The 25,444-nt window shown below is 52.0% G+C and overlaps 1 protein-coding gene and 2 long non-coding RNA genes across 6 annotated transcripts in view; 2 read left to right on the forward strand and 1 right to left on the reverse strand.

Moving 5' to 3' along the window:
* PLXNA2 (plexin A2) overlaps positions 1-11,621 on the reverse strand; it is a 207,745-nt gene extending 196,124 nt beyond the window's left edge. Inside the window, exon 1 of the mRNA XM_082704152.1 lies at positions 10,924-11,621. The gene's annotated coding sequence lies outside the window, so the exon portion shown is untranslated. The remainder of the gene's footprint in view (positions 1-10,923) is intronic.
* On the forward strand, positions 4,657-6,359 carry LOC309850258. Its single transcript, XR_014304155.1, has 2 exons — positions 4,657-5,064; positions 5,638-6,359. It is a non-coding gene; the product is annotated as an uncharacterized lncRNA (long non-coding RNA).
* A 67-nt stretch (positions 11,622-11,688) lies between the features above and the next one.
* LOC309850349 overlaps positions 11,689-25,444 on the forward strand; it is a 29,646-nt gene continuing 15,890 nt past the window's right edge. For 3 of the 4 annotated variants that reach the window (XR_014304202.1, XR_014304204.1, XR_014304205.1), the window contains exon 1: positions 11,689-11,968. This is a non-coding gene — a long non-coding RNA (uncharacterized lncRNA). Of the gene's footprint in view, positions 11,969-12,442; positions 12,529-25,444 lie in introns of all 4 variants that reach the window. The other variant, XR_014304203.1, reaches the window with a different exon arrangement.

A 25,444-nucleotide genomic window follows, 5' to 3' on the forward strand; every position in this document is an offset into this window, starting at 1 on the left:
ACTCCGTTCTGACGGGTCTGCCCCTGCTTGTAGACTCAGTGCTCACTTGAACGTGATGATGAGAATTCTGGCTCCAGGGGAGCCCAGGGCTTAGCCCAGCCTAGCCTTCCTGGCACCCTGCTCAGAGGGGAGTCATGGGGGCGGAGGGGGGAAGAACCGGTGCTGTTTACTGCGGAATTAAGCCCAGCAGCTGCGGGTCATTCTCACGAGCCCGGGCCAATGCGCCACTTCACTTCCAGCGGAGCCTTTTTCCTCGGCTGTATTTACCAAGCAGCAAACAGGGACTCCAGGTTATGGGACCCAGAAGTGGTGGGGATCTCAGCCATCACCTATCGTACCTTTCTGCTCCAGAGAGGAATCCCTTCTTCAGGCCCGGTAGTCACCTTCCAACCTCTGTTTAAATTCCCCCAAGGCACCAGGGCTCATTCCCTCCCTGGAGGGCCCCTTCTGGGTCAGGTTAGTCCCTCTCTCTTCCGGCCCGCTGCAGTACTTACACTGAACTTGTGCGAGCATCCTTCACGTGCATCCCCTGACTCCCTTGACATATTGCAAGCCTGTCATGAGCTGGACGGGGACATGCCTTCCTCCCAGAACACTTGGCGCATGGTACATATTCGATAAATGCATGTTCAATCAAATTAAATCATGTTGCACCAACCTCAATCTCTGCAAATAATGCACCTTTCTTCTACCTGGGCCGGGCTCCTGGAGAAGTGTCTGTCTTTCTCTACCTGGGCAAGTGTCCTGCCTCTTCCTGTCCTGAGGCTGTAAATGGTGGGCTTCCCAGGGGCCAGGACTCTGCTTTTCCCTCCAGGCCCTGAGGGACTCCACAGCTGGTGGAAGGCTCAGCCAAGAAAGCTGCGGGCATGCGGAGGGAGCCAATCAGGTGGCCTGGACCAGGTCCTCTGGATCCCAGTTCCCCTGCTCACCCCCTCCGCGTTGGCCCTGTGAGAAAGCTCACAGGTGCCAGGTGCACAAACTCTGGCTGGCCTGCCGCTCCCCGGCAGCCTCCCAGCCAGCCCCGTCTGCAGGCAGCTGCTCTGGCCATTGTCTCACCCTCTTCAAGTGCTGAATGCTGAGTCTATAGAGACCGAGACACAAACAGTGCCCACAGTGCCTCCAGGGGAGGGAGGGGCGGCCTGGCCTTGCCAGAGCCATTGACTGTGCAAATAGCAAGGCTCCTGGTGGATGGAGGAAAGCTGCTTGGAGCAATTGAAAAGAGGGGGGCTTTTCTACACCACGCTGAGCAGCTCCACAGAGAGGCAGTCTGGGTGCCCTAGTGCCCGCGGACTGGCAGAGAGCGGGAGACTTCGATTCTCAGGGAGTACTGCTTCACCCTGAGGTGCCTGCTGGCTCAAACCCGAGGGAGGGAGAGAGAGTGGTGCCTGGGTGGCTCAGTCGGCTCAGCGTCTGCCTTTGGCTCAGGTCGTGAACTCGGGGTCCTGGGATCGGTGCTTCTGTGTGCTCATTCTCTCACAATAAATAAAATCTTGAGAGAGAGATAGAGAGAGAGAGAGATGGGGGAGGTCACTGGGCAGAGCTGTGAACTGGGAGACTGGAAGGCCACTGGCTAAGGGCTGGAGAGTGCTGGGCTCGGCTGGGGCAGACACACGTCCTTGCACTTGGAGGGCTCTGCATGGCCACTTGCTGTGTGGACCGTCTACGCACCTAGTTTGGACTCGGGTTTCACATCTATGATAGGAGCCTGGGTAAAAGCTGCTATCAAATCCTCAGAGACCATTTCCAGGTATTCTACATTTAACACCCATTTCTTTTGTAATTCAAGTTGTTTTCTCAAAAGTGATTTAGGAAAAAAAAAAAAAAAATCAAGGCACCCCGTCACTCTCATTTTTCCACAGCTGGCTCTTGGACAGGGCTGTCAGTGCCCAGGACTCGCTCCTTCCCCTTTCTGGGGTTCTACGCTTCCCACAAGGGACAAGGCTCCTTGTGCCTCAGCTGGATGGGAGGGCAGGGGGCTTCTTGGGCCGAGAGATGACAGCTGATGCATCTCACCAGTCATCCTCCTGTTGTGTCCCATGATCAGCGCTGGCCAAGGGTCTAACCCCGGAGGCCTAGGGTCCAGCCTGGGCTCTGGGACCCAGCTCCTGTCAATGCCCTTCATGCCGAGTCTGCCTCACAAGTACTCACGCTCTGAGAAGCGCTCTCTCTGTAGGAGAGACACAAGCCTTCCCGCAGGCAGCCAGCCAGAGGGGCCCATGAGATCTGCCCCTTTTGCCATGGGAGGTGGACTCCCAGAAATATGCCAGCTTACCGGTTCTAGAACAGTAGCAGTCATCCAGTCATCTCGACCCTTAAAGCCAAAGTCACCAAAACCCTAAGGGTAGCACGTTCAGAATTCAAATTCCAGCCACACTCGTTAAATTTACCCATGAGCCATGCATGTGGCCTCAGTGACAGGATCACTACTGCCTTTCCTCTTGGTTTCCTGAGGAAACCGAGTCTCCACTGAGACTTTTACCTATTTTTCTATAGAAGAACCTTTAGCATACAGATTTCCTTCAAGTAGAATCTTATTTTCTCAGAAAGTTCCAAACAAATTCAGAGAGGGAGAGAGGGAGAGAGAGAGAGAGAGGAGGAAAATGTCCCTAGCCTGGCTTTATTCCTGCTCTAAATTTTAGAATAGTTTTGCACATTTGCAACAATTGTCATTTTTCCAAATCCCCTGTTTTCCTATGCCTGCTTCCAAAAACAAAGGGCAGTGAGGGTCCTTGAGTAGTCATGCAAAGCTTTCATTTCCACTGTACAGATGGACAAACTGATTACAGGATAAGGGGCAGGAGCCCCCTCTCTTAGCGAGGGCTCCCTCTTGCCTCCCTCCTGTGATCGGAAAGCAAATGGTGGATGAGCCCCAGTGGGCAAGTGAGAAATCTTTTAGGAAGAGGAAGAGTGACAAGTGTGACGGAAGGCCCTTTGTTCCTGGGCATTAGGACCTTTTTCTGATACCAGACTCTTCCTGGCCATCTGTTTCAACACCCTTCTCGGGGGTTCCAAACCTCCTACACAAGGGTGCCAGGTGTGGCTTCCCAGCACCACAGGTAATTCACATCATTCCCCCCAAGTGTCTCACAGCTAGGTCCTCTGGTGCAGGAAGCTGAAGGCCTCCACACCCTGATGGTGGGGGAGGGGGGGTGTCCCTCAGAATGGGGTGGTGGACTTGAACTGTATTCATTTCTGGATAAAACTCAGAGGAGTATTTGCCTAAGAGAAACCCCAGTGTTATGGGTTTTCATTCCGCAGAATGTCAAAGGACTTGGCAGGAAGGCATAGGGTGCGCGGGCCAGTCTGACCTCCTCTCTCTGGGAACGCACCACCAACGGCCAGCATGGCGCGTGTGGAGAGCAGGTAGAGCTTGCTGGCCCAAGAGAGGGCTCTTGTGTCTGGGGACAGGGAGGGAGTGGTCTTCCCATCTGGCCTTGACCAAGGCTCCTGCTGAGGACAGTAGAGAAAGTAAGTTCTTCTCCCTCAGGTATCTCTGTTGCTCAGAAGAAAAAAAAAAAAAAGGGTAAGCCTGGGGAGCAGTCACGGGAGGCCAGAGGTCAGAGGCCAACGTAATATTTACCCAGCCCAGCCGAGGCCTTTCGCTTTTATAAAGCAGGAAACCACTTCAAAGCAGCAACATCCCCTCTTGCCACTTCTGTCTGCTCTCTGGTCCCCCTGCCTTACAGGGAGCGCAGGGATTTTTTACCTCTTTCCTCTCCTCCTGAACTTCCCCTCTCTCCCTTAAGGGGGGGAGCCTCTGCTCTGCCTCCTGCTCAGAGAAGTTCCACAGTTTGTCCAGAGTTGTGGAGCAGTGATAAAGCCAGGGCTTCCCTGACATTCTGAGCCCGTCTTGTCCCTAGATTTCTCGTTGGCCCCAAGAGTGAGTGGCCGACCACTTTGGGACATGGGCAGGTGCTGGGTTAGCTCCTTCTCTGAAGCCCGCATTCTACGACCCGAGCTGAAAGCACAAAATGAGGACAGGAAGAGGCCCCAGACCCTAGAGAGACCCTAGAGCCCAGTGCTTCCGTGCATATGAGAGGAGGGATCATAACCTTCTTTCTTCATACACATACACACACGTATGTATCACATACACATACAGATCCACATATATTTACACATACATAAGCATAGATTAAAGACCTCTTGAAGCCCAAGCACTCCCTTGTCCCATCTGTCCCAAGGCAGGGTCTGCCCACCCCAGATCTTATGTGGCCATTTTAAGCTGCAGGGAGAGTATGGCCTTCCACTATAGGATTGGATAGAGTTTTTCCATTGAGTTGAAATCTTCCTCATTTTAACCTCCTTTTTCATTCATCCTTCCTGCCTTCTTTCTGGACAGAAACCTAAAAAAGAGATTGGTCCCTTCTTCAAGGTAAGAAACAGGGCAAAGTTGGCTGGTGGACTTGGCTCGCCTGCCCAGACAAAGGGGTAGGGGTAAAATCCGATTTCTTTTTCTCTCGGGTCTGATCCACTTCATGGGTTCATTCAGGTAAGAGTGGGTGAGTTCAAAGGAGGATTCTGGACGCTGAAATGTGAACACAGATGAGTAATAACATTTCCTGATGAACCACGTGGGCATCTCGCAGCCAGGACCGGAAAGGGATACAATTTGCATAGAATGCAGAATGGAAAGCCCTCGGGAGTGTGGGCCATGGCACTCTTGCTCTCGGATGTTGAGTAACAGAGAACAAGGACATGGGGGTCTGCTGAAAACCCCAGAGAACGAGGGGAATCGGGGGGTAGTTCTGAGAAGCTGAGGAATGGGACAATGTGAGACAGTCGTTCCTGACAGTCAGCTGAAGTTGTCAGGCATGTGAGTCTCTCTCCTGGAAATCTCCACCTTCCACTGACCAGAGCCAAAGTTTCCAGGAGCTTCTGTGCCTTCACCTTCCCGGTCCCCCTAGCTCACCGTTAACTCCATCCTGCCGTGTAATAAGGTTTCCTTGGAGGCTGCTTGGCTTAGGTAATACCCCCTTCCCCGAAGCTTACTATTTCTCGGAGGGAGCAGATCTTACTTTTTCATCTTTGTTTTGGTGCAACTCCATCGCCAGCACCACACAAGTAAGTGACTGAGTTCTATTTGTTTACATGAAAATGGATTCCAGTCTCTGCTTTTGGTGTCTTACTATTTGGTTCAATGCAAGGGCAGGACAGGTGGCGTACTGATCCATATACCAAGGGTAAAGTTGGGGGGGGATGTCCTGGGGTCCTCCCTCCTCCCCTCTTCCACCCCCTGCAAACCCAAGCAAGCCACTAAGGAAGGGAGGGTGCTTAAAGGCAGGAGGAGAAAGCCTGGGGTGAGCCCCTTGACCGCGTAGACAAGCACTGGAGGCACCTCTGTCCTCTCTCTCTCTCTGTGTGTCTCTCTCAGCTTCAGAGAGAATGTTGTGGGGGGCACGGAGGAAAGAGGTTCATTCATGGGCTGCTCATGCTGAGCCCCAGGATCCCTCCCCCCCTTCCTTCTCAAAGACAAGTTGAACTTTCCGAGGGCAACTCCACTGCCTTTTATCTCTCACACTGAAAGGAATTTTAGCCAAGGAAAAGCAGGATTAAATTTTCATAACATGACACATTTATCCTGTTTTTCTTTTTTCTTTTCTCTTTCCTCCCTTCCTTCCTTCCGCTTGACCCCAGGTAAACAGGAGCCTAAGGGAAGCGGAGATGCGGCATCAGAGGCTGGTATCAAGAGCTGAAAAGATGTGGGTCTCTGGCCCCCTGCCCGTCCCCAGACGTCCATCTTTTTCCAGACCCCTGTTAGACGGTTATTATCTCCTAAGATGAGAAAAGCCTCGGGACTCTGTTCCCTCTCCAAACTGTCTTCTGCTGAAATGAAAGGGGGGGGATTATGATTCAGAGAAAGGCTCCCACAGAGAAGATGAAGATGAAGATGAAATCAGCGAGGCAACGTTGACATGTGTTTGGTTCCTGAAAACTGTTTCCAAAAGAGTCACCTCAGGAGCAGTTTTGCCACCTCACCTGGGAAGATCTTAAAAATCCACATTTAGGGAGCTGGAAGGGGGGGGGGAGGCATGATGTGAAGGCACCTTGGGCTTGGGCCAAGAACTTCCGCTGCTGATAAAGAAAGGCAAGAGCCTCTTGGCGGGCAGGCCAGCGGACTGCACTGCCTGCTAACTCGAGAGGGCAGCCCCTTCCCCAGGGCCCACCCCCAGATGCACCCTGTCGGGGCCGGCTGGGGCACCCCCACTTAATGCCGCCGACGCCTTTCCCAGACGGCGGCCCGGAGGTCCCACTGGCAATAGGACCCTGCCAGTTGTAGTCTCTGGGTAGTGACAGCTGAGAGTTCCTAATATATCTATTTCTTTCTTCTCAAAAAAAAAAAAAAAAAAGCACAAAAACCACTGTTTAGGGCCAAGCCTGGTTTTCAAGAGCGCCCTCTAGTGGAGATAACCTGCTACTTCAGCTTCCCACTGCAGCCCAGATGGAGCCTCGTCTAGCCCTTCTGCCTACTCTGTTCTTTCCCACTTCTTTCGGTGTTTGCTCTCAGCTCTTTGTGCCCCGCTTACACTGTCGGTCTCTCCGTCCTTATCTTCCTTTGCCGTCACCCTGCTTCTCTGTGTGTCTGTGACTGTTTCTCCATCTGGACTCAGGCTTTCCACATGTGCCTTTGCTCCTGCACCTTGTTGGTCTGCCTGCTTGGTTCATCTGCTGGCTTTTTTTTTTTTTTTAAACTTCTGAAGTTCCAGACGCCAGGTCTGATGAACTGGAAATGCTCTGACATGACCTGGGATCAAAGGACCCACTCTCAGAGAGCCTATATGGGGACTTGCCAGCCGGATCACAGAAGCACTAGGACAATCCACTGTTCTGGAGAAGGGAACTTGGACAGGAACTCTCCCTTCCTCTGTGCCCCAAGCAAACCTTGGGCCATCTGGGTTGATACATATGTTTGAAACATTGTTGAACCTGAGCTTGGGGTCTTGAGTGGAACCAGCCTGCTTCCCTCAATCAATTCTCCCCACCAGCCCCCCTGCTTCCTGGTCACTGAGAGGCATGCTGACATGAAGCATCGGGCAATGCATGGGTGAAGGGACAGCTGGCGGGGGCTGGGGGGAAGGGGGTGCCCCTGCCAGGGAAGAGCGGGGAGGGTGCGTGGGGGCCAGGACTGAGCCTCTGGCTGGAGCAAGGAGGAGATACAGAAGTGTTTTACTGAGCTGTCCGGGGTGGGGCTGGTTTGGGGGGGACCCCCCCCCCCCCCCCCGCAGGGAACACCTGCTGGGATTCTGGGTTTCTGAGACAGATCCTTTCCCCCCTAAGCAGGAGATCTGGCCAAGGCAGGGCAGGGGGTTAATGGTTAACCAACTGCAGGATCAGGGAACTTCTGCACTGCTCAGGCCTAAGCCCTCTCTCGGTTTAGCTCTCACCCTCCCCTCCTCCTCTTCCTTTACACTCTTGCCCGGTAGGGACCCTGCTCCCCAACAAAGAACTTTCTCGCCTCTATTTCTGCCCTCGAATTCCAGATGGAACAGTGTGGAGCTAGATAAAGAGGTTCCATATGCCCCAGTGCCAGGGAATGGGGGCGCGGAGAGCTGGAGGGCTAAGCCGAGGGGAAAAGAGGTGTCCCGTTCTTACCATCTCTCCCTCCCAGGGCGCCTTGGGACCAGCCGTTTGACCCCAGGAAGAACTGCCTTTCTCTGTCTCCGCAGGGCTTACCTTTAGAAATGACCAAAAAAGAAGTGGACGCACACCCAGCCTTCATTTACTCTAATCAGGCATGAAATCTTTGTAACTAAGTGAAAAAACTGTTTCCCATAAGGGAATCGGTTCCATTCATCATTGTTGGAGCTGAGCATATGTGAAGGGGAGAAAGAGAATGTTCACATATAATGAATTGATAACAGACTGCCCCTGGGTGAGGGCGGTGGTGATGGGGGAGTGCAGAGGAGCAGTAGGGCGACAGCACCCCCAAGCCTGTTTCCACCAGTTTCCCTGCGGACAGTCTGGAATTATTTGTAGTTAACAGACTGTAACACAATGCTCTGGGCTCTTTACGATTGGGATGGGGGGTGGGGGTGGGGGTGGGGGTAGGGGCTTTGGCTTGGCTTGGAACGCCTTACCTCTCCATTTGCCATGATGGACAGAAGTATATCGGGCCCCAGTCTGTGTGCGTGTGTGGAGACAGCTGTGTGGCAATGCGGAGAGACAGCTGGGGGGTGGGGGGGTACTTTGCTGCTGGGGACAGGAACCGCCTCCCCCCACAACAAACGTTGTATCTTGGGGAGGCAGCTGTAGAAGAGGAGGCGGGTTAGAGACTATAAACCCCCAAACAGTGACAGCTCCAGCCACGTAAATATTCCATAGTACCTGAACAGGGTGGGGGGCGGGGGGGGGGCTTCCGCTGCTGCCAGCTGGCGCCTTGTATATTTAACTGTGGCCCTGGATCCCCCTCCTGCTCCGGCGCCTTCTGGTATCACGCCCGGGAAATAGAGATTAACGGAATCATCAGAAGTATTCACTAATGGGAAAGGGGCCTAGTGGAGAAGGAGCTGTTCTTTGAGGGTTTTCTTTTCCACCACCTTTGAAGGATAAACTCCAGTATACCTGATGGGGAACTCATCATACAATTACTACACCTGCAGCTTCTGATGGGCAAGCATGTGGGGGGAGGGAGGATGCTCCCCAGCTCTTTGGGGACAGGGATAGGTACTCAGGCCAGCTCTGAAAGGTGAGTCACCAACCTTGTAAGGGTATGGTTTCTTTGGGGGGCGGGTATGGACATCGTTGGCTCATGTGGACTTGGGTTGGAAGGACAACCAGCCCCTCTGCCCTGCTCCAGACTGTGGGGCATCCCGATCCTCCTGTCCTGCTAAAGAGAAGGGCCAGGAGGGGATTCTCCTGCTAGACTCATGACCCCTGGACAGAGGAGACCTTCTGGTACTTTTACTTTACCCCCCCCCCCGCCCCGTATCCCCACTGCACATTGTTCCAAATGTCATTTCCATTTAACTGCTTTGCAAGCCAATTTGCCCCGTTTTAATGCAATTTGCTGAGGACAGTGAGGGAGCAAGAGAGGGCAGCCTGCATTGCCCTCCCTTTATCAGCGGGTCCCTGAGAGGGAAAGGCTCTTCCAGGTGACGCAGGAGGGCAAGTTCTGGGATGAGGAAGGGTCGGCGAGAAAGGGGGAAATGCCAGGTGGAAAAGGAAAAGAAAAACCACCTCACTAGGGTATCTTGACAGATTTGTCTCAGTTTCCTTGGGTCCCTACCCTCTCCTCTCAGTCCACATGCCCCCCAACCCCCATTCTCACCCCCTAGGCCAAGGAGGAGAGATCACAGGTAATTAGTTCAAATGGTGCTGTGTGAGGAGAGGGGAAGTTAATGAGAATTCTCCTCTCTTGCTGGGAGGTCAGAAGGGAGAGGGCAGCTAGCAACTCCAGGAGCTTTCTGGGGTGACTGCACAAAAGTTGTGCATTTCATTTAGGAATAGTTGAATTCCTCCAGCCAGAGCTATCTCTTCCAGAGCTCTGTCACTCTGTTGAAGGCCCCAGAACTCAGAGCCTACCCAGAGGGAAGAATGAAGTTTCAAGGTCTGGGAAAGAAGCCCAACAAGACAGGAGCCCGCTTCTGTGTTGAGGAAGGCACGGCTGAACTTGACTCCTACTCTTAAAACATCCAGCCTGGCCCAGATACCCATCTTAGTCGGAGGCTCACAAACCTTGTCCACGGTCCTTGTAAATAACAGGAAGAGAATGAATGGATCCCCACATGTTTGTGGGTTCCTCTGAGATGCTAGAGCCCTAAACCACTGCCACAAGCTACAGCTGGCAGCCCCCTTTCTCAAACTGGTCCTGTCCCTATGTCCCTTTCATAGACACTATTAGTATGTAACTGTCACCCTAGGCTCTTCCTTTCCTATGGGAGACCAGATCAGATTCCACTGCCGGGTTTATGGGGCTCTCATTCCTAGACTCTTAAGGGACCTAGAACTCCCAAGCCCTTTATCCACCTCACCCCCCCATAATCACTCAGAGTTGAGTCTAAGCAGGCAGCTCCTCCTAGGGCAAGGGTCATGCCAAACAGGTGGAAATTTGTCACGGACCTGGAATGTCAATTTCTAGTGACTCTCTGCTCATCCAGACCAGGATTAATATTTACAGAGACTACCTGTGGGATGGATTAAAAGAGCTAGAATGTTCTAAGATCCCTCCATCACTTGCGGGGTGGGGCAAGAAGGAACACATGGAGGGAAATATTTTCAAATGGTTTATTAGGAGCTTTTCGGACCCTGGGCAACCTCCTACTTCAGCCCCCAACTCTCTCGTGCTGCTCTAACCAAAGAACGGTGCTAATGGGTGCTCTACCACGAGGGAGCACAGAGAGGGTCATGGAGCACTTATCCCTTCTCAGTGCCTTGAAATCGCTCCCTGAGCCTCAGGGACCCCGCGCGGATGATGCATTTCCCTTCCATTCCCAAGTCCCCTGATCCGAAGGAACAAGCAGCGGCCGCCAGGGACTGTGGCACCAGAGTGAACGCCTCCGAATCCAGCGCTGGCCACAGTGGCCTCCGGCTCCCTGACTCTTGCAGGCGAGGCCCGCTTTGGGCGCCAGCTCTCGGGACAGCCCCGCCGCCTCCGTGCTCCCCAAAGCCGCAGAGTGCCAGCAGGTGCGCGGCGGGGACGCGCCGCGGAGCGCCCTCCCCGCCAGGAGCCCGCGGCCGGCCGGGAACCCCCGGACGGGAGGCGGCGGCTCCGAGTCCGCCAGCACCCGCGCGCACGCCGCGTTCTGGCCCGCGAAAGTGGCCGAGCCCGCGCGGGGAATCGAGCGCCGCAGCCGAGCCCCCGGGCCCGGAGCCGGGACCCCAACCAGGCGGGCGCGGTAGCAACGGCCGCGGCAGGGGCGCGCGCTCGGGGACAGGGCGGAGGGCGCCGGCTACTCGGAGCGCCCGGCCCCAGGCGCCGCTTACCCAGCTCGGCGACGCCGGTCTGTCTTTCCGCTCCCGGATGGTCCGCCTCGGCCGCCGGCTGCCGAGGGCGGCGCGCTGCCCCTCTCGCTGCCCGCAGCTCTCAATCACGGGGACGACCAAATCCACATGGAGTCCAAATTCATTAAAATCCACGTCCAGCCGCCAGCCACTTATCTGTATTCCTGAAGTGGCCCCTCGGTCTCCGGTCCGCGCGCCCCTCAGTCCCCCGTCGCCCCGCAGCAGCCCCGCCGCGCGCTGTCGCCGGCTCGCGGGGGGAACCCGGAGGCGCCGAGGGGGCGTGTGGGGGTGGCTGGCGGTGTCTCTCCTGGGGAAGCAGCAGAGCCCCGGCTGTCTTAGGATTTTTCCAGCGCGACTTTCCGGGCTCCTCTGACATCAGCAAGCCCGGCGCTTCCTTCCCTTCTAGCTCCCCGGTTCGGTCACAGTCCCATTTCCTCCGGGAACCTGGCTTTCTAGATCTATTTCGGGGCTGGCTCGGCTTGCTCCTGCGCCCGCGCTCCCCGCCGCTCCCCAGCTCGCGGGGTCTGTCTCCCGAACGCTCGCCCTCAGGCTGACAAATTCCCAGCAACTGCGCTCGGCCACCCTCCCGCTCCAGTCTGGCGCGGACGCCGCTGCGCCCGGCAGCTCCGGCTCCCGCGGTGGCGGCGGCGGCGGCGGCGGCTGAGTCCTCAGCGCCGGCCTCCCTATATTACCATGCAGCTCATTATCATAGAGGCCGCGCGCGTTAACCCCCTCCCTGCCGGCCGCGCCCGCCGCTGGCACCGCCGCGCCCACCAGCCCCCTGCCCCCGCCCCCGCCCGCCCGGACTGCCTCCTCCTCGAACTGTCAACAAAGGAGAATCAGGTTTGTCATCCGGAGGCCTCCGGGCTGCCCGCCCTGAGCCCAGCTCAGCCCGGACCCACCGGCCACCTTAAGTGGCCGAGGGGGGCAACGAAAATCTGCCAGGGCCTGGGGATTCTGGTGGAGGCCTTGTGAGCTCAGCTGGCGTAGCCCCCTGTGCGTAGAGCTCAGGACGCCCGCAGAGTGGGTAAGGGCAGTGGGGATGTGCTCCCCCCACCTCCCCCACCCCCGCCTTAGCATCACCTGTCACCGCGCCCATCCTGCACACCTCCATCTTCATCTTTAATTTGAGTGAGGGGTGAGTGAGGAGGAATGGACTTTGGCAAATGCGGTCGAGAACGGGGCCTCAGAATTGGTGGGAGCAAATTTCCTCTGCTCGTGAATTTCAAAAAGCCAACAAGCTGTCAAATGAGGTTTGAAGTTGTTATTATTATTTTTCTAATGCAAAGGTGAGCTTTGCTCTGAAGCTCAAGCTTCCAGCTCTATTAGGGATCCTGGGCACCGGGCAAGCGTGGGGGGACCGGCGGGGCGCGCTTTCCATATTCAGGCCCAGGGAGCTTCCCTGGCAGGGCAATCAGAGGTGGAGGTAAAATAACTTATTTTAATAACCTAAGGTAAGAGGTTTCTGGATTCCGGATGGCAATGCCTCGGTTGCTTTTAGGACCGTTGATTCCGTGCCATAGAGTATCAGCATGTCCGCAGTGCCTGGACGCGGCTTTCCGAAAGAGGCCTGCAAGCTAGACCCCGGTGAGTTCGCAGGATCTGCGTAGTCCCTGCTCGCGATTAAAGCACAGGCGAGTTTACTCAACATGTTCAAGTATTCGCATAAACTCCATCTACTGCCCTCTGGTGGCCACGGTCCTCAGTGGTATAAACAGGAAAAAATAAAAAAAATTCAAAAATCACTCCGGGGAGCCCTGGAGGGAGTTCATGAAATTCTCTGAGCAGGAGCTTAAGAAAAGGGGTGGTGGTAGTTGGAAATTTAGACTCACCGGTGGCCTTGCACGATGGTGCATTCAACACAGTGTACAATATGTGTGTAGGAAAATCTAGGCTTTCCTTCATCTACAGAAATGAACTAATTTCTCAGAAGTTCTTTCATCATTGTAATTAGCTGAAATTTGTCTCCCTGTGACTTTCACTGGTTATTCCTGGTGGTGTCCTGTGGAGCCACATAGAATCTATCTAAGCTGTTTTCCCTGATCCATACCTGCTTTTTCCTTTGAACTACTTTAGCATTTATTGTTGGCACCCCTCAGGGCAATTATCATAAGTTACCCCATATTATTATTTATTTCTCTTTATAAGTAGGTCTTGTCTCCCCATCCAGACAGTCTTGTCTACCCTCTTATCTGAGTAGCCTGCATATAAACCATAATTTATTAAAAAATATGATTTGAAGAAGATGCTAGAAGATTTTAGAAAAACATTTCTCCCATTTGGTCGATACATGGAACATCAGTCTGGCCAACTACACCCAAGACAGCCAGTGGTAGGGTTGAAAATATTCAACTGATAAAGCTTGAGGCTGAATATTAGGACTTTCTGGTTCTACATCAAATGCTGTGGGACCCTGGAAAGGGGTCACATCTCTTCCCCATGTCTCAATTTAATCACATCTTGGGAATATTATAATATAATATGAGATATAATATAATATGAGACAAAATTTAAATAATTGTCTCATAACACCTCCCCCACCTGTGGTCCAGAAATAAATCCTAGGATGAGGAGCAAGACAGGATACAATGAAACAGACTCCTCCACCCATCCGGTCCTTCATCCCTCGCCTCCTCATGCTTTCCAAATGAAAGGAGGGAAAGAGAGAGCAAGGGAGAGAGAAGACACGTGGAAGAATACGTTGTAGGCAGCATAACACAATATCGCCAATTTTCCACATTGTCACTGAACACGGTCTAAGATCTGAGTCTTGTGAGGTTTTGGGCATCAGCATAACCACCAGGAGAACACTAATTCAGTCCACTGAGCCATACCCTGGCTGAAGCACGCTTAACATTTCTGGACCTCAGTATGTCCATCTATGAGATGGGAATTTCTACCTCCAATCTTCACATAGTTGATGGAGTTAAAATAGATCTATGTAAAACCATTGGAAGAATTAATAGCATCATTAACATGGAAAGATCTGTTCATATTTTTAGTCCCAATAGGCTAGAATAAATATGTATCTTATTAGTTAAGTACATAATTATAACGATATATTTTGGGAATAAAAAAAGAACAACTCAAGTTCATGGTTTGTATCTAAATGTAACATCCTGTGAAATAATGACAATATACACAAGCTTTGGGTCTTTCAACGTGCTCTGCTAAGTGCTTCCCTTCAATCACTAGGTATTCATTCATTCATTCATTCATTCATTCCACAAATATTATTTATTGACAATACGTTTGTGAAATTTCTTTCTTAATGGAATTGTATACCTCATTATCTCTTCACCTACTTTTTAAAGAAATCATGCTAATAATCGTGTTAATAGGCTCCATACCCTTGGACCTGTCTATGTCTTCGTGGAACTCAAGTTTCCTGATGTTTCTCTGGCCTTTGATGTCTTCTTCCTCATCCGTTCCAGCTGGTGTCAAACCCATCACCCCTGGGGACTCACGGAGACTCTGCCAATGCCTTGAAATACATCCTTATTTCCACAAGGACAGACGGTCCCAGCCCAGCACAGTTCTGGGCAAGTAGTGGGTATTTAATAAATACTTAGCAAATGAATGAATAGGCGGCTGGATGGCTGGATGGCTGGATGGACGGGCATCTCTTTGTCTTGTGCCAATTTCCCATCTTTGGAAAATCCTAATAAGTTCAGCAGGGTTCTCCTTCACCCCAACCTGCCCACCTTGGCCAGTGGCGGTGCTCCTGAAGCCTCACCCCTGCAAAGTCATCTGTAGCTCCTGCTCCCTGTTACCCCACACCACACCCCCCACCTGCCACTGCCTGTTCTTTGCTCGTCATCGGACAGGTGACTTGGGGATAAAGATCAGACAAGTGGAAGAGGATGAGGCAATAGCATTCTAGAAATGGGGCTGGGTTTTTTTCTGGGAGAAATGAGTAAGTATTTCTCCTGCAGAGGGCAAGTGCGGTTGAGCAGGGCTTCTCAGGCTCCAGAAAGCAATCCTCAGACTTTGGGGATACGCCTAAAAGGCCCAAAAGGGCAACCAGCCGATCCCCAGAGGGAGTCCTTTCTCTGCCACTGCAGCAGCTCCAACCCCGCAAATAGACGCCAGCGCAGTAGCCCCTCAGATCCCGGGAGGTATTTTTGGTGCTGGAAGCCGGCCATACTTTGGCAGGCTTTCAGCATGAAGTCTGCTCCCTTTCAGAGGTTGTGGGGGGCGGGGGGTAGGTGGCAAGCCATCCGCATTTTGCATGGGAAAGCTGCCTGTGAGTGTGTGTGTGTGCATATATTTAAGGTGCCTGGAGTGGGATGGGGGCTGGGCCTGGGAGGCAGCGTGACCTGACTGCTGGGGACAGAGGTCAGGGCCTCCTGCTTGCCACTGTCAACAGGGGACATTTGGGGGAGTGCATGGCCTATAACCAGGCTTGCATTTAGCTCCCAAAGCTGCCGCCAACTCGAGCGGTCTCTACTCCAAATGCGTGTCATCTTCCAGTCGCCCTCACCCGGAGCCTTCAAGGCAGGGACACGTTCCTCTCGTGGGTGGGCCCCTCTGTCTCCCATCCTGTACTTCACCTTCACCCAGTGGACCCTGGTCCCAGGCTCCTCTACCCCCGCATTGTTAGGAACAGAGGGATGGGTCTGACAGGCCATACGGGAGTACGTGGGCCAAGTCCCGTGCCTGGAGGAGAGGCTGCTGGGATGCCAGACTGGTGAACCTCACACCAAGCCGTGGGGACACGGGCCCAGGACACAGCCACGGGGCCCCTGCTCCGGGATTCTCAGGACCATTCATAAAGATGTCACCCCCCTCCTGCGTCCCCTCTTATCCCTTCACAAATCCCGCTTTCCTGTGTACTTTAAACAGTAGCGAGCCTGTTAAGGCTCCAGATCAAACAAGGCAGGATTTCACTCCTTTCTCGCTAAACCTCCCACAAGCGGAGCTTACCTCCAGTCCCGTATACCTCGCCCTCTTTCCCGAAGCCTCTTCCCCTCCCCCATCCATCTAGTATGCTCCTCTGGGAGGACGTTATTCTCTGTGAGGCCCAACCAACTGCAGCCTAAACCTACCTGAACAATACCCTGGAACAATCCACAGGAATCAGAACGTGCAAGGTAAGGGGTTTTAGGTGGACTGCTGGGCTGCAGGTGTGGAAGGTGAGGGCTGCGTGAAGTCCTCTGCTCGCAATTTTGGCTGCTGCTCTGTGCCTACATTGTGAGTCTGTGAAAGGGCCCTCCTTCCTTATTTTTTTCTAAGAGATTAAAAAAAAAAAAAAGAGGCACTATTTATTTGGTCCTGTAATCTCAAGCTAAGCTGCTCTGTGACTCAGTTTCCCCATCTCTGAAGTGGAAATACTATCCCTTGCCTTGCATATTCTGCTTCACAAGAATCAAATAAGATATTGGCTGTGACTCGGAGAGAATTATGCAAGCATATGGGGAGGTTGCCTTAAAATCTAGAAGCTCCTTCCAGAGCCAAACTTACTTCTCCGCTGCGGTTATCTACAGTTCATTCTCTTGTTCGGTTTTCCAGGGAAAAGTAGCTGGGCTTAGAAATATCCTTCTGCTTATTGGGGCGCCTCGGTGGCTCAGCCAGTCAAGCACCCGGCTCCTGGTGTTGGCTCAGGTTATGGTCTCAAGGTTGTGAGATCGAGCCCCGTGTCAGTTGTGTGCTCAGTGTGGAGTCGGCTTGGGATCCTCCCTCTCCCCCTGCCCCGTTTGTGCTCTCTCATTCTCAAATAAATAAATAAATCTTACAGAAAGAGAAGGAAATACACTTCTGCTTATGAGGTGGCTTCTTCGTCTCCCTATTACTCCGGGTTTCTTTCCCTACCATGCCTCCACTGGAAAGTGCTACAGAGCAAGAGAGATCCTGCCTCTTACCTTCCCCTACGGAATCATAAAGCACATGCACGTTGGAGCAGGCAGCGCACGTCCTCCCACATCTGCCAAGCAGGCAGAGTGTCCAAGGTGCCTCAGTGAACCCTCCCTTAATTGTCGAGGACTGAGAATGGCATGGACCCTCCCTGCCTGAGGTATATCATGAAAATGCACTTTCGAGGTCCTTCCCCGCTCAGTAGCCCTCACTTGCCAGGAAGCCCCACATTGAGCTCCCTGGCTCCGATGGCCCAGGTTGATTCGGGGGACACTTGCTCTCCAAGATTCAGCTGGAACTGGGCTTCCAGGCTTCGTGAGGATTCCGTCTGATGGCAGGCACACTCAGGGCTGTGGGGTTAAGACTGGACGGAGGCAGCACAGTTCCTTCCTTTGGGATCAGAAACTTTCAGAACCAATAGGAAGCGATCATTTTGTCCAAGTTTCTTTCTTGAGGCAAAATGATACCTTCAGTTGCTTAAAATTATCTGCAGAGAATGACCCCATCTCAGCCACAGCAGTCAGCAGAAGACCCATATGATACATAAGCCTCGCCAATCTCAGCTTGCGGGGTGAGTACCATCACCCCATTTTACAGATGCAGAAACTAATGGCCAGAGAGTCAAGCCATTGGTCCCTAGGCCACCCAGGTAGCATGTGATATGGTCAGAAGTGGAGCCAAGGTTGATCTGACATCCCTTTTCTCCAGTCTTGTTGTCTTCTGAGGAGGCAAAAGTGATGAGACTGTGGGAATCTGTACTTCAGATGCCAGGAAATGGGAGGCGCTGGGTTTCATCCCTCTTAGCTCTCCACTGCCCCCCGGGAGCCCCTGCAGGTTCATCCTGAGTCAGGGAAAGCTTCAGCCCTACTTACGGTCACGAGTGTCATCTTCTCTTACAAAGGAGAGCATGTTGTAGTTGTTATCGTGATTATTACAAACAATCATACTAATGAGCTCAATTCTTCCCCATTTTGCAAGACCTGTGTTTAACAATAAGAGCTGGCCCGGAGGAAAGAAGTTGCCAGCACGGGCACCTCTCTACTAGCTCCTGTCGCCTCTGCCCTGCACCAGCGCCACATAGGTGGCCATGCCCGCCTCTCAAAATAATGGGATAATTGGGTGCAACGCGTGTGACCCCCACTCCTTCCAGAGAGCCCGCCAGTCCGTCTTTGTGGGAACCCACAGGGAGCAGGGTGAGCAAAACACTGGTGTCTGCCTTTGCCTTGATTGCATTTGTGCCCTACAAACCCCAACAGAATTGAACTTACATCTCCTCCTAATTAGGGGAGAAAGAAAGACAAGAGCGATAGCAGAAGAATTTCTTCTTGCCTCAAACTGCAAGCTCTTCTGGGACAGAACATTACACTCCCCTTCTGTCTGCCCCCATCCTCCGACTTCTCTTTCCTGACTGACAGGTGGAGTACCTAACACAGAGCCCAGGCCCTCCCAGGGAATGGAGCTGGTATTGAAAAGCTAGACCCAGCCCCAGGGTCCTGTCTCTGGTTTGCCAAAAGGTAGAGAAGAGCAGCCGCTGAGGGCAGTTTGGAAGGTCTCGAGCCAGACCTGTGGGGGCTGGTCCAGGGCCTTGCAGGAGTGGGGGTAGGTGGGACCTCACCCAGGTCTGGCAGAGGGTCAAGTCCATTGCCCCATGCAAAAACAAAGAAAAACATTGCTTCAGTAAATCAGATACCCAGCCGTCCAGGTGCAGACCCCAGTGCCTGCTTCCATGCTGTAAATTCAGAGCAGCAGGACCTGAAAAGGTCCGAAAAGAAATAATCCAGAAATGGCACAAGCCCTTGGCCAGCAGGAAACCACTGCATTATCACCGGCATCACCAACTGGTTAATAGGCACCGGAATAAAACTCTTTAGCCTTGCTTTTTGTCTTCTGAGTTTTGAATTCCTAGAAGGAAAGATCCACGCTTCTCCCTCAGTGTCAGTTTGTGAGATTGTCTCTTGCCGGGTGTCCCAGGTGGAGGATGACGCGGGAAGGAGGGGACAAGAACCGTTCTCTGCGTCCATCTTTCTCTTCTCACTTTCCTCCTTTTCCCCTCTGGGGTCAGAGCACCATTTTTGCTTGTTTTTTTTTTTTTTTTTCTGGAATGGCTTGTGTTTATTTAGAATCACAGTGCGAATGAAAAGGCCGTGATTTCCACCAAAAGGCAGAGAGTGGAGCCTACTCTCTTGGGAGTTATGAGACCTGGGTTCTGAGCCAGGCCGGTTCTGAGCTTCTCTGGCCTTGCATGAGTCCCGTCCCTCACTGGCCCCGGTCCCTGCATCTGTGAGAAGCAAGAATGAGGCTCCATGCTCTCCTCTCCTAGCCCTGCCTCCCTACCGCCACTCCACTGCTGGCCTCGAAGGATGAAGGAAGGGCAGAGGATACGGGAAAGCCTCCTTGTAGTGGCGAAGACATCCCAGTGCCTAAAAAGTCAGCGAGAGTGCAATATAGGGACAGAACTGAGAAATAGGGTTTTGCCTTTGAGTTGTTTCGAGTGGGATGATTACTCTCTCTGCCGGCCTTTGATAAACTCTTCTGTTCAGGGCTCTGGCGTTATGAATCTTCCTGAGTCACGGGTGACTCCAGCCCCTTCGATCCATTCAGCCAACGATATTTCCTGATGTTTCAAAGGCTTGAGAGCCTTGGATGGTTGGGTATCGTATATTCACTCACCTCCTCTCTCCTTCCCCCACCGGCCCGGAGCCCCAGCCTCTTGTTTTTCTTGTGCAATTCCCATTTTGCGGGGTTCTGCAAGGTCCCTGATGGCGATAGGGTGAATCTCATCCCAGGCTACTGCCCCCGGGGTGAGGCAGCCCCAGGTCCTGGCCTCCTAGAGAAGGTGAGAGTAGAAAGCCTTCCTTGGTCTCTCAGGGACATCACCCCCCCCTGGTGGAACGACGGGGAACTTTCCTGGCTTCCATAGAGCTGGGCAGCCTGGCCGCCGCACCTCTTTCCTGTGCAGTTTTCAGTGTGGCTAATAATTATTAGCCTGTATTAATCACGACAATGGAAGAATTGCAGGCCGTTATTTTGAAATGATGGGCTCCAGTCAATGACTACTTGTGACAGCAAAGGGGAAACATCAGCTCCAGGGAGCCCCCATGTAAATGGGGGGGGGGTTGAATGAAAGATCAGGAATAACAGAACGTGTATTTAGTTCCATTTTCCTCCCTAAAAGGACCCTGTCATAGTAATTTCCCCTTTCGTGCACCATACCTTGCCATTATTTACAACATCTTCTTGGGAGAATAAAACAGCAGTGCCTCCCTCATCTCCCATCTCCTGTTTGCTCCTCCCCCCCCCCCCCATCAATTGTGTCTCTTTCTGGAGTTTGGCAAACACAGCGACTTCCTCCTGCTGTGCCTTCAGTGGAGTTGAAATGAATGTGGTTCTAGTTATATTTTTCCCTTAATCATTCTTTTTCTTTTTTGCTGGAGAGCATTTTCACGAAGCACAATCACAGAGGAACAGAATGTCCTGATGTTTGGGTGAGCAGCGTGCATTTCTTTTCTTTTTTCTTCCCTTAAATAAAAATAACACCCGTAACTATAATATCAGAGGATTTAGAGGCCATCTTTCAAGGTTTTTCAGAATCCTGCCCTACCCTTTGTGCACAGTCTATTTCGAACAACCCCTACCCACCCGCCCCAGGCATTCTGGCTCCCCATCAGTCCCTTGCAATCGCTAAGCTCATTTTATTCCCTGAACTTCTTCTGCCCATGGGATTCCTGCCTTCTGGAATGTGTCACCATCCCCCTTCCCGTCCATCCGCCAGCCGTCCAATGGCTCAGCAATCTCCAGGATCTTCTCCAGACCCATCTCTTTTCTGCTATCTTGGCCAAGGGCACTTTATGCTCAGTGTATAAGAGTCCGTAATTGTCCCTACCCACTGTAAGCTTGGTAGAGAAAGGCCACTTAACAAATGCTTGCTGAATTCCTGCCCTTATGGTATTTGCCTTGTTTTTTTTTTTTTTTTTTAAACCACTTCAGAGATGTTAGAGATCACCTTCTCTTAGAGAAGTTAAGTAGTATGTAGATCACATGTCCGGGAATCGCAGAGAAGAGAGTGGAACTCAGATGTTCTAATTCCAAGTCCTGGGTCCCCTCTGCTCTGCTGTGCTGTGTTGGTGCTACAATCCACTCCGACCTCTTCTGTTACCCATCAGTAAGCTTCACTCCAGCACTTGCCTCCTCTCATTAGATTGCAAATTGCTTATGGGCAAGGACCATACCTTACGTTTCTCTTGTATCTTCCACTGGAAGTGAAAGTTCTTTATCATCTGTTAACCACTTCCCTCCAACTTCTCTTCATTCTGCCAGAGCCAATGGAAGGTCTTGGTTCTGATGCTGGAGTTTCCTGTGGACCCACACTGACGAACACCCATGATCCATGTTCCTCACCAAGGCTGACCGCAGGAGCCGTCCAGTTCTGCTCCACGGATCTGGGTGTCTTTCATGCACGGAGCGAGATGACACAGGAAATGTCAGGAGGTCAAATTTCTCCTCCTTTGAGGCATTAGAGATGCCTTGGGTTTCCCTGTTACACTGGGGAGGACAGCCATCAGCACCTCGAGAGCCCTATTCCCCCTTGACTGATCCTCTCTTCCCCCTTGACTAATGAGCTCAGAAAAGATCCTCAACAGAAGAATATGCCAAACTGTTTTGCAATTTTTATATTCGCCTCATCCCGGGACCCGAGAATCACCTCTGTGCTTTGGATGAGTTTCAGACTCAAACTAACACCCACTTCCCTTACTGCGATAACATTTAACAGTTAACATTAATGTAATAATATAATATTCCAAGTTTTCATGTACATGATAAGCAGGTAACCTAAAAAGATTGGCAAGCTCAGTTGTCGTTGCTAAGAGCAGAGATTTCAGAGTGGGTTTGATTCCTGGCTCCCGTACTGATGCCTCTTGGTCTCAGCAGAATGACTCAACCTCTTGCTGACTTCTGTCTTCCCCGGCCATAAAACAGGAAAGGAAGTTGGACATCAAAGTATTGTGATGAGAGTCAACGGACAGTTGTGTAAACTGCAGGGTCTGGTGGAAGAAAACATGTTATTTACAAGGCTCTTGCTCTGTGCTGCCCGCGTCTGTCATTCACTGGTGGTGGCCTTCGGGTGGGGGGGAAGGATGGGGAGGGTGGGGGGACTAGCCTCATTTTCTTCCTCTGCGAAGCAAGAAGCATTGTGTCTGTCCCGATGCTCTTTGGTCTTGCAAAGAAAGTCAGGAACTTGGGTAAAACCGTCGCTGTTTTCCAACGAAACACTGAGGTTTAGGAGATTAAGTGCTTTGCCCAAGGGGATGCGGCTGATAAATGGAGAAGCCGGGATCAAAACAAGGTCTCACCCCCCTGCATTGCTCAGGGAGATGCGGGGGCTGTCCTTCAAGTCTTTGGATGATTCTATTTCCTTTTAGCATATGCCATCTTTACTTTTGGCCGTGGGTTCCCTGGAGAAAGGCATTGACATTGCCTCAGAGCCATCCGGCTCAGGTAACTCAGTCAAGAACACACTGACCTTGAGACTGAGCCCACTCTGCTTCTAGGCTCCTTCTCCCCCTCCCACCACTGCCCTGGGAGATTTTGCCTCTAATGGCATTAGTGTGTGCTGTGGGCAGCATTGATTGGATTATCTTAATTGTTTGGGAAGGAATCGCGCTCCTGAGTCCGGAATCCCACTGGATAGCCCTGGGCGTTGGGGTCTGGTTCCTGTCCCCAGAGCCATCACCAAGTATGCAGTTGTTTTCACTTTCGAGGAGGAGGAGGAGGAAGGGAGTGGTTGTGGGTGAGAACTTCATTGTGTGACAAAATCGGTCCCTTCCCAGAGGGAGGGAGAGTCCAGTTGGCGCTCTCTCTCTACAGGGCCCCATGGCTCTCACAGTTCCTTCCTTCTCATTTGCAGCCGTGCTTCCTTCCCTCTTATGATAGGACCGTTTGGAAGTCAGTCCAGAAAGATGTTGCCGTATTAACTCCCAACAAAGACACCCCCACAAAGTTAAGACTATAGCTGTTGCAGTGGAAAGAGACCCTCCCGGCGATTCGGTCTGACCCTCTGTGAGTTTCCTAAAGTTGCCAGAACCAGGGACCATGAGCTGAATGACTTACAACAATTTCTTCTCTCCCAGTGCTGGAGCTCCAAGGGGGAAGTCCAGGAGTCAGCAGGGCCCTGTTCCTTTGGAATGCTCTAGGGAAGAAGTCTTTGCTTTGTCCAGCTTCTGGCTGATGTCCACAATCCTTGGCAGTCCTTAGTATGTAGCCATATCATGCCAATGTTTGCCTCTGTGTTCACACAGCCATCTCTCTCCACCCACGGACGTGCGTACGAGTGTGCGCATGGATGTGCACAATGACACCTTAGAAGGACGCCCCTCACTGGATTTGGGCCCACTCTCGTCCCGGATGACCTTGTTTTAACTTGATTTCATCTGCAAAGAACTTACTTCCAAATAAAGTCTTGACCAAGTAGGTGGTCATTCTTTGAGTGCATCTAATGATAAGGCATTTACCATCTTATAAATTTTGAGAGGCCTAGAATATATTACTAATACTCTTGGCACCTGTTATAGTTTTACAGTACCTTTAGCCTGAAAGATTCTTAAATTCTAGCCTAAATTTTCCTTTTGAACCTTAATCCAGTGCAAGGAATGATTTCTCCAAAAGCCTTGGGCAGAAAGCTTTTCTCTACCACTGACTGACCTCTTTTCCAAAGGCAATAGGCGAGCCGCCGGGAGGATCCTACCCCACGTCACAGTTTTGTGTGCATCCCCAGTGAGAGAAAGAGACCCAGAATAATCACAATAAAATACTCACGATTAGCATCCCTATAGGACTCTTGCCTTCAAAGCCCTTCTGCCCCCTTCTCTGGCATACATTCAAGTTCACCAGCATGCTTGTCCACCCCCTCTGGTTTCCTTCATCTCCCATAACCTCATTCTTGTGGACTGAATACATTTGTTGCCTTGCCTCACACTGTAGAAGCCAGAGAGGCCAGAGTGAGCCCTGGATGTACATTGAGACAGGCGATTGCATCTGTGTATGTATGCATGAGAGTGTGTGCGTGTGTGCATGTGTGTGTGTGTTCATGTGCACGCACTCCTTGATTGAAAAGAATCTGTTGGGTTTAATTGATGCATTCGATTACCATGATGACTGCCTCCCTGGAGCTTTCCAAAATAGCCAGATGTACCAAGTGGACCCCCTCCAGTTTTAGCCTTTGGTTCAGACTGCGAGCTGGGGATAGGGAATGGTGAGGATTATGGAGATGGGCACAATGGAAGAAATCCCTAAGCCTTGTTTCTCTAAGGCTCAGCCACCATCTCCTTCCACCAGGACACCAATTAGACTATCTCTGGCCTGGAGAGCCCTGGATAAAAGCGAAAAGGCAGATGTGGAGGAAGCAAGTGTGCTGTTGCTTCTGGGAGACCCCCTGCCCCCGACCAACCCACCTACCCACAGCCTCTCTTCACTGCTAGGATGAGCAAGGAAAATCAAACGGGAGAGCTCATCTAAACTTATTGTAGGAGGAGGGGATTTTCTCAGCCCGCTGGCTTCTTCCTCTCAGCTGACACTGATTGTCACTCGTTAGACACCCGCCTGGCCATGGCTTTTGTCCCTGAAGCCCAGAGAAGAGTTCGAGTGTAGAATTCCTGCCTTCTCCATAGTCACAGACACGTTACATTAACCCGCGTGGCTGTACTAGATGTCCGAGACTCTACGCAGCTCCGTTCATACCAGAAGGCGTCCTCTGAACTTGGACTGTTAGTGGGAATGAGCCGAGAATGGATGGGGTGTACAGACAGCCAGGGAAGGAAAAAGCCTGATGGCAAAAGCCAGGAAGGCAGGGAAGTTGGATCCTAGTCCTAGCGCTGCCTTTAACTGCCCTTTCTGATGCAGGCCACAGTCGTCTCACCTTAGGGATTGGACTTGATCCCTAAGATCCCCTCTGGCTTTCAAGTCCTGCCTGGGGACGGATGCTCCCGGGAAGGGATGAGAAGCCCTGTGTCATCTCTGCCCTCGGGTAATCCTAGGATTGGTAAAGGGAAGCAGCTGTTTTGCTAAGAGTGACAGAGCTCTGGGCCTGAAGATCACAAAGCCAGTTTCATCCTAGGTGTTGACAAACTGTGCGACCTTCAAATGTAATTAACCTTTCCATACAACCAATTCTCTTCGAGAGGCCCAAACCCACCCTCCATCCGTCTTTAACTTTTCTCGGGAGAAAATCTTCAAGGTAGATGGCTTGGCTGGCTAAGTTTTCCTTTTGGCACCATCTCCAACAGCAGAGGGGAGGATCAGCCGAGAAGTGACCCCTCCAAGGGCCTTGTAGGTGCTCCAACAGGGCATTTACGCGAGTGGCCGTTGGTCGACGGCTCTCAAGCTGGCTAAAAGCAAAATCATGGTTTGTTATTTAATCCACATTCTTGGTGATCACTTTTGGCGATTCTGATTCAGTGGGTCTCGGATAGAACTTGGCAACCTGTACTTTTAAAAGTGTATTGAAAAAGTGGCATGGGTAATTTGGATGCTTATCCAGGGCTAATAAGCACTGATTTATGCATTCAATTCAACAGATTTTCATTGTGGCTCTGGCTGTGTGGGATATAAAAGAAAAACACGTAAGGGCTGGTCTGGCCTTGGCTTTCTAGGAAAT

This window comes from Mustela nivalis, assembly GCF_964662115.1.
Source record: "Mustela nivalis genome assembly, chromosome: 16".
Classification (NCBI taxonomy): Eukaryota; Metazoa; Chordata; class Mammalia; order Carnivora; family Mustelidae; genus Mustela; species Mustela nivalis.